Source organism: Pinus tabuliformis, chromosome X, assembly GCF_031772625.1.
Source record: "Pinus tabuliformis cultivar Carrire ecotype Pingquan chromosome X, CPIR1, whole genome shotgun sequence".
NCBI classification, from domain to species: Eukaryota; Viridiplantae; Streptophyta; class Pinopsida; order Pinales; family Pinaceae; genus Pinus; species Pinus tabuliformis.
In genome coordinates, this window is record NC_142308.1 from 1,494,846,111 (window position 1) to 1,494,854,344 (window position 8,234).

General features: G+C 37.6%; 1 long non-coding RNA gene across 1 annotated transcript; it reads right to left on the minus strand.

The window, feature by feature from the left end:
- Positions 1 to 4,588: 4,588 nt before the first annotated feature.
- Positions 4,589 to 7,018, minus strand: LOC149145685 (uncharacterized). The gene is made up of 2 exons (XR_016264974.1): positions 6,384 to 7,018; positions 4,589 to 5,621 (listed from the first exon to the last, which is right to left on the minus strand). It is a non-coding gene; the product is annotated as an uncharacterized LOC149145685 (long non-coding RNA).
- Positions 7,019 to 8,234: the final 1,216 nt, after the last annotated feature.

An 8,234-nucleotide genomic window follows, 5' to 3' on the forward strand; every position in this document is an offset into this window, starting at 1 on the left:
TGATATGGAGAAATGGAAAAAGGAGAAAAAATGTTGGATTCTTCACTTTGGTAGAGCATATAAAAAGAATCCAAGGGTGGCAAAAGTGGGAGGGGTTCTCTTTAACCCCCATGGAAAATCATCAATTAAGTACTCTTGGAGCTTGGGAAGAGGACCAATAATCAAGTTGAACTGTATGACCTCTTGCTTGCATTAAGTTTGGAGAAAGACATGGATATCTCTTATAAATCATACTCCTCAGTGACTCCCTCCTCATAATACAATACTTAAGCAAAAGATCTTACCAAAAAGATAATCATCTCAAGCTTCTCCTTCAAATAATTAATTATGCTTTGGATCCCTTCCCCCTCAAGACCTTTCATGTCATCAAATGCCAAAATTTGGAAGAAGATATACAAGTGAATATTGCTTGCATTCTAAAAGCAGGCCAAACTGAAATTAATGGTTCCTTAGGGTGGAAAAACATTCCATGATACCCCCCCCCTTTGGTTACAATGCATATGATTGGGAGCCCCTCTCTAAGCTTCCCCAATCCATATGTCGATCCAAACCTTAGTGCCATAGATTAAAAATTGTGGTATTTAATGTAGGGTGTCATGGCTTGTAGTCAGGATGCAACCCGTGCAATGGAAATTCCCCCAAGGACATCGCATGCATTAAGACCTGTGACAAGATGACATGTTTGGTATTGCTCTGGCCTCACATCAAGATTGCTGATTGTATCTGGGATGGGTGCCATTATGAACTATAATGGTGATCTGATTGTCTTTGTGTATGGGATTTTTGAGTTTAGGGTTGATTTAATGGCCCTCATTCACTTCTTCCACCAGAATTCGTCTTTGTCTAAGCATTGTGCGCCTTCATATAGTTGTATTTAATGGAAACAAATGATACTCTACGAAACTCCACGAGAATTGGCAAACTGGCTACGTTTGCAACAATGGTGGTCTTAGGACGTCCTTGCTCGGTGTATACAAGTGTGAATTCAAGATTTTCCTAGCCTAGGCTCAACCTGCTTCACAATCATTTTGTGTGGGCACAATTCGAATCAGCTCAACTTGTGTCAATTTCACTAGCTCGTTTGTTCCTATTCGTTGGTGCTCTTCTGCGCAAGTTTGTTTTCCGATGCAAGGCACTCCTACTCTCACATATTTCTTTTCCCTTTGTGTGTTACTCTCTGTCACTTCAACTTCAAGTATGCTTTTGTAGCTCCTCTTATGCAATGGAAATCCTTCTTTGTTCTGTCTCGTTGGGGCTTCCCAAACATTGAAGTATTGTGTTGATATGCTTTGTGTTTGTTCTCTCAATTGATCTTTATTAGTTTGTGGCCATTAATTTTCCACGCTACTTCTCATTGTCACCCTACCACTAACCCTCCAAACCACCTGCTCCGACTCCTCATCCCTTGTCATCATATAATGTCTACCAAAATAGTTAAAGCTTCAAATGTCGAGGGTAATGGTATCTATGGACAGTGCACCCAATACTTATAAGCTCTTCAGTTGGACAATATGGACATCAAGTGGAAACTTCACTAACAAGTGTCAACCTCTATTTCCCTCAATGAGATTCAAACAATCAAAGCAAGCTTACCATGCAAAGAGGACAAACTTGATGCTCTTTATCGGCAATTGGATGAGTTGAAGTAGCAATTCACGGTCAATGAAAATCATAATGTAGACATTAGCGCTTCCAACCGGCCACTAACAACATGCTACTTGACCTTAATCAATTTCTAGAAGATTGCTTTGTATGTTGATAAAATTCAATCCATGCAATAGTCTTCGGATTGTGCCACACAACGTGCAAGCTCTCTACGACCAATTTCCTCCAAATAATACAGTGAACCCAATCACTGCTCGATAGCTACGATTTTCTTCTACATTTGGGCAATAGCTCCTTGCTTCTACATGTGAATTCACAAATCACTAGACAAAACTCCTTACACACCCTTGGCTCAATCAAATAACCTTTGTGGCACAAACAATAACCTCCACAACACAAGCAAACCTACCCTTCCTTAGGCCTTGACTTTAATATCACTTGAGCACATAGACAACACAAAATTTACATGCTAAAACCATGATACTGTGTCAAGGAACCATGGTATTTTACTACTAGAAAAGAATACAACCAAAGATCATTTCTTGAGCTACATATATATATATATATATATAACTTGGCACCAAATATTTACTTAAGTTTGGTGTTCACAGTTTTATTTTAATTATTCTCACAATTCTAACATTTATAATATATACAATAAAAACAAATACCAATTAAAAGTTCCTTTCTTGGCATGAAATTTGACAATAATTATTGAAAAGCAATGCAAGAAATCATTGCTTGAGTCTCGTGATTATTTCATTTACTTGTAAATTGCTAGACAACCTTCATTTATCAAAAACAAATCACATTAGAGAAGCAAAACCCTAAGTGTTTTTTTAGGGGGGGGTGGAGCACCTTACTAATTTGAGATTTTATTTTACCAAGCAATCCACAAATATTCAAGAAATAGCCAAATTCCTTCAAAGATCTAATAACCCTTTGAACATCTGACAACTCCTCTGGTCTTTAGAGTAGTAGATGTTTTGCACTCAAGCTTTTGCAAGACCACAAAGATCTGTTGTTTTCTTCAATGAAAAAAACCATTCAAATTCGGTGACATTAATGTTGTGGACAATGGTTCAACCTCCATCAGTCCGACACAATCCTTAATGTTGAAATTTTTAAGGTTGGACCACACACTTTCAGGATAATTTATTTATTCCTGTTCTCTTCGGTTCAAGTGTTGTAAGTCCGAGCATGGAAGAGTACTTCGATCTGCCCCCTCTCAGGTCTGCTAACGCCTAGTTCCTCCTTGTCCACGCTGGCAAACAGCACTTCATCAAGAAAACGTTATAAATTTAAAAATTGCTTGATCCTGTGACTAGGTCACTAGGAGAAAAGCAGTTGTGACTTTTTGGAAGCTTTTCCGGTAGGCTTTTCCGGTCAAATTTCTCTAAAATCCGGCAGCAATTTATTGAAATCGCAAGGTTGATAGGTAATTTCTGCACAATCAAAGCGTCCTAAGGGTTTTTCAGGGTGCTGAATCCAAATATGCAATTAAAAAACTATTTTAAATAATACAAATCAAGATTGAACCTCAAATTTTTCCCAGGGGGATTCCGTCACCGGAATCTCCAAAAAATCGCACTAAAGACAACTCCAGGAGAAAAACAGGGCAGCATTTCCAACTAATTCAAAAAAGCAAAAAGGCAGCTTTCCCAAACTTGTACAAGTTAATACAATCCAACAAAGCAACCTGGCAATGACATCATGCTTCTTGTTTGTAATCGAAAGTTTTTCAAAGTAGAGATAAAAGACTTCGTTTTTGGCAATATAAGAATTAAGCTTGCCATGTCAAAGGCAAGACCAATCAACTCTCTCAACAGTAGAGATTCCTGGAATGCATTTTTTAATGTTACATATTATATATGATTATTTACAAATTCCAAATTTTGAGAGGTGCCTGCAATATATTCTAAATATTAATATTATATATGACTATTTAGAAATACCTGCTTTTGAATTAAAAACAAACAATTTATTGAGGAATATAAATTTTTAAATAAAAATACACAAAATCTAAATATTAAAAACATTTTTTGAAAGGTGCTTGTAATATATTCAAAATATTAAATATTTTAAAAACATTTTGAGGATTATAAATTCTTAATTAAAAATACACATTCTTTAAAATTGAAAACTCAATCTCATTTTCACTTTTCTACAATTTTGTTTCCAATATGCTTCTTCAGCCTAAAACTCCAAAATTTCTTAAACTTACTATGTAAAATATCGATAACTTTATCTGGAGAGCCATGAACTATCCTAAATTATGATTTAAAAACGGTCACAAACAAAGTTGACATCTTTTAGAGTTTAAAAATATATGACCTCATAGACACAAATCTGAATAAATCAGAGAACACAACGTAATATTTAGAAATTCGCACATTTGAAAATGAATGGTGGAATACATATCCAAAAGTTGTCGGTTTGGGGCACATCAGCGACCAATGTTTTTTCTCCAAAACTTTGCCGTGTCTCTGATGCAATCCTTCACAGCTTTTATTGTCGACCTCGGTAAGACACTTGCTTTGACATCCTTCACAGTCACATCCATCAAATATTTTATGGCCTTGTTATCCTCGTCTTCCCCTATGCAGAAACAGGCAACGTCTAAAAAGATACATCGATCCTAATCCTATCTTTTTGAGCAAATAGAAGCTGCGAAATTATATTATCATTAATGAAAAAAAAATTACAATTGAAGTTTCAAATGATCACAAAATTCCCACCATATTCATCTCAAAAGACTTGCGGGCAGATTTTATCATATCCCCCATGTATGACCGGCCATCAAGTAATAGAAAAGAGTATGTCTTTTGCATGTCGACATTAACTGTTTTAATGATGAATTTCTGAGCTACATTACAAGTGTCTAACCGCACTGTACAAACTGTTTAAACCATGAAACGAAACGAATTCGCGAAAAAAGACATATCTATCCAAAGCTAAGGCTGAAGCACACCCAGCAAAAATGACACGGAACAAAAAGCCATTGTCAAAATTCTCACATGGATGCCTTTTCATGTCGACATTAACTGTTTTAATAATGAATTTCTGAGCTCCATTACAAGTGTCTAACCGCACTGTACAATCTGTTTAAACCATGAAACAAAATGAATTTGTGAAAAAAAAGACATATCTAACCAAAGCTAAGGCTGAAGCACACTAAGCAAAAATGACACGGAACAAAAAGCCATTGTCAAAATTCTCACGTGGATGCCTTTTCATGTACCCCTTCCCCTTCTCCCGGCTAGATATAACAAGATCTTTACACCTATTCTTCGCAAGCAGCGTGCCTCTAAACATCCATCCCATAGAGGAAGAGATGGAAGTCAGAGTGAAGAATATATATTTCTCTCCTTTTTTCCTGGTACTTTACAAGATATTTTCACATCAATATTGTTCAGATTACATTTCTGAGCAATATCATCTAAACGTGTCTTTCATGGGTTTGAATATAGATTTCCTCAAAGAGTATCCATGACTTTCACCACCCCTCACACCTCACCCATCTTCACAATAAACATTACACATTCTTTTCGCTCTTCATCAAGACTCCCATAGCTAATTTTGATTATGCTTTATGTGGGTGGGAAGTGTTCTGTATTTTGCAGCTATTGGTTTTTCCAGTAGGCCAAATCATGTATTATTTAAAATAGCGCTTCAAGTACTCGGAGATACTGGGGGCAACCCATCACTGGCATGTAAAAACATCTAGTGACTACTTCAAATCACTGCATAAAGAGGCTGGCGGAAGGCGTGCAACAGAAAAAAAGGCTTTCAGAATGTTCGGTATTGATACCAGTTAGCTCATAAATGGAATGTTCTGATTTCTGAGATGGTAAGTATCTCCTTATTGCAAGATTTAACTAAAATCGACCTACCAAAAACAAGGATATCCCTCGCTGTGAAATTAATGCAGGCAGCAGCTCACCACGATCCACATCATCTAAACTTCTGAAAGCCTGAATGGATGACCTCTGAACATCGCCATGCCTTCATCAAGGCTATATATTCACCGATACATTCCAGTCAAATTCTTGTAAAATTTGCCAATTAATAATATCAAAATGTTCTCAGCTGCATATTCCCTTAGATTAAACACAAAAATCGCATTAATAGTAATATGATCTCTTGCAGTTGAAGAATTATTTTGTGTTATCACTCGTCCCAAACAAAAACAGACAACACCCACAACCTTAGCCTCCCTGCCGTGTTCTTGCGGCAACTTTATTGTATTTTTAAATCTTCTAGTTTTCCACTCAAACCAGCTGTAACTGTGTGTTCAGATCCAATGGCTCAATGCGTTTTTTCTACAGATTACAAAACTTTTATATTTGGAAATAGATCTTTAACTAAAACACTGAGCAATGCCTTCTGCATAAAGAAAGAGTGTGGTGTTCCATACCCTGGGATAGAGAAGATCCCTGAGCATGTGGTTTTGTCTTTGTCTTACTCCATATAGAGAACAATTAGTTTTGCAATAGCTACAGAATATATTACAAAGCAAATAAACTGTTAAAACAACCAGTTTAGCATAGATCCACATTATCTTGACTTACATGCTAACATAGTTTATTTCACCTTTTATTTTATTTTGAAGCTTTAGCAGGATCAAACAGAGAAAAATGCAAGGAGTGCTAAGAAAAGTGGAGACCTCTCAGTTCACGATAGATCTCGAATATTAAGGCTCCATGCTAGTATCGATCATTTCTTAGCAGATCTGGGTTAATAACTAGAGCTATTAAGGAAAAGGGGTAAGAAAATACCAGAAGAACAGAGTCTGTTGCAATAGCTTGTTGTATTTGACAGCCAAGTTTTCCCAAATCCCCGTAACCAAAGGCGAAGGTATTTTTGTTGTCCTGAACCCGGAGGTTTTGAACAGCCAAAGCGATCATCAACCACCGAGGTCCCGACGACAATAACACGTTCGCTTCCTCCCCTCCCGATCAAAAAGTGGCGTCTCACCATAAATAAACAAGAGGAACAAATAAAAAAGAACATTGATCATCTTCTGGAAGAGCTAATCCTCATTAGGGATAGAAGAGCTCGAGTTCATCTTCACGCGATTTCGAATCGACATCTGAAATATAGAGAAAATACCCACATGAACAGCGGTAGCTGCTCAAATAAGTTTCCGCTCATACGACTTCGGCTTCTCCAGAGAGACGGGCATTCTATCCAAACGAGAGAAGACGAGGTTATCGTCTGATGCAGATGGTTTATTGGTAAACGAACCATCGCACACCAGACGTTGACAAACCCTATTCTTCCTCGCTTCCTCCACCTCCAACACTACCACCGTATGAAAGTGCTTGCCCTATCATGTGTGCATATAAAACCTCATTAAAGTTAGGGTTCGATAAGAATGTTAAAATTGTAAAACCTAATTGAAGTTAGGGTTCGATAAGAATCTTAAAATTGTTAAGGTAGGGTTTAGAAGTGCAAAGTCACGTTTGATAAACAAAGGTGTAAAGTTTTGAGAAAGGGTGTGTAAAAATAATATTGTTTATATTATATAATGTGTATCTTATGATTAAAAAAGGTTATTTTATTATTAAATATAAATAATTTAATTGTACATTAATTCTATATATAGAGAAATAATTTAAATTAAAAATCATTTTGATGGGAGGAGAGGAATATGGTTTGAACTATGTGCTCAGGGGTGGATGTGATCTTCATATATGATAACGGGAAGGTGTAGGGCAGATGGCAACAACAGTGGTTGTTGGAGGTGTCAAAGTTTCAAGATGAGTGTCATTTGGTACAAAAGTTGGGTGGTGGTTTGGTTTCGTTGTTTGTGGTATCAAGTTATGGGCGATTATGTGGATGGCGAGAACAATGTAGAGTATGTACATGCTACCAACCTATGCATGTCCATTCTTCTGGTGAATTTTGTGTATGTGTTTTTAGCTAGTTGGTGGGGACTACAACATGGTCTTGTTGGAAAGCCTATTTGCACAATTTGGGATCACCGGACAAGAATCCATTAGTCTGCGTTGTTATTGGTTTGATCTAGTGTGGGAAGGCATTTCATTGGTCTGGTTCGTGTGTAGTTGTTGATGGAAAGATTCCAACACTCTTGGCGGATTTCTAGTGAGTTCTTTCTCTTTGGTCTTTGGTTTCCAAAGTTTTGCTTTCGCTTGAATTTTAGGTGTGGGTTGGTCTGGTCTCAATTCTATACCCCACCGTTTGGAAGTTATGAATTAGTTTAGCATTGGCCCTGGGGAGTGTATGCGTTTGAACCCTGAGTGTCATGAGGTGGGGGTCTAACAATTGGAGGGTCGTGGTGGTTCTCTTTGTGTTGGGAGACCCCAACTGATTGTTTGTGGCAATATAGCCACGAGAAGGTGGTGGTTGAGTCAACATGCAGTGTATGTGACTTGGGAGGTTGTTTGGGTAGGGATTGGTGATACTCCAACTGTGAGTCTCGGTCGCCAGGTATTTTGGTATAGACCTCGATCTAGGGCTATAACAAGGCCTAATTTCTAGTGGTTTATCGCTCTTGTAGCAATGCTTACACAGTGAGGGCGGGCTCAAAGGGGGTTGGGGCCTCACAAACAGCCAGTAGGTTGTGGTGGTCAGGGGAAAGCGACAAATGATGATGGGGGTGTAGG